Genomic DNA, 773 nt, shown 5'->3' on the forward strand with positions numbered 1-773 from the left:
GCGGCCGCGCCGCTCCGGTCCTGCGATCCTGGAGGGGCGAAGGGGCGTCCCCGTCGTCCTCCCCGCCACTCCCGCCGTTCCGAGTTAAGGCTGTACATATATTAATTTATTTATATGTACATATTTGCCTATTTTATATATATACGCATACCTGGATATGGTGTGGCTATTTTTATGTATTATGTAGGTAGTGTGTGTGTATAAACATATACATTTACGCGTACGTACATATACACATACTTTTTTTTGGAAGAAAAAGTTTAAGCATTGTCCGCTGTGTCTGGCCTGCGCTGCAAATGGGCAGGCGGTGGAACGCGCTCCCCGAAGGAGCCCAGGGCCAGCTCCACCGTGTGCCCTGCGCCACCACCCCTTCCTGTGTCTACATCCCTGGAGCTCTGCAGTGCCCCCACGCGGAGCCTGGGCTCTTTGTACTCTTATTCGTTCAGTAGTGTTCTTTGAGCGCCTACTGTGTGCCAGGCACTGTGCTAGACACTCGGGATACAAAAGACCAAAATTCCTGCTCTTGAGGTTTGCCAGCAGGTAAATGGGCAAATGTTAGTTGTGCCATTCTTTGTGGTCGGGCACTGAGCTAGGTACTGCAGAGTAGAGGAGATGAATCGCCGCAGAAACTGCGATTAAGGACATCTTAGGAGAATAGAGAGACAACGCGGGTTCAGGAATACCTTTGTCTCACTTAGAGAAAAACATGTAGTGCATTAAGGGGATTCAGAGCTGGGAACAGTGATAAGGCATCCGAGGTACGTTGTGCCTTT

General features: G+C 50.1%; 1 protein-coding gene across 1 annotated transcript in view; it reads right to left on the bottom strand.

Moving 5' to 3' along the window:
* The window catches only part of COMMD10 (COMM domain containing 10), a 159,936-nt gene extending 159,611 nt beyond the window's left edge, over nucleotides 1-325 (bottom strand). The window contains exon 1 of the mRNA XM_024743401.1: nucleotides 241-325. The gene's annotated coding sequence lies outside the window, so the exon portion shown is untranslated. The remainder of the gene's footprint in view (nucleotides 1-240) is intronic.
* Between the last annotated feature and the right edge of the window lie 448 nt (nucleotides 326-773).

Source organism: Neophocaena asiaeorientalis, unplaced genomic scaffold (genome assembly GCF_003031525.2).
Source record: "Neophocaena asiaeorientalis asiaeorientalis breed wild unplaced genomic scaffold, Neophocaena_asiaeorientalis_V1.1 scaffold26, whole genome shotgun sequence".
In the NCBI taxonomy this organism is placed as follows: Eukaryota; Metazoa; Chordata; class Mammalia; order Artiodactyla; family Phocoenidae; genus Neophocaena; species Neophocaena asiaeorientalis.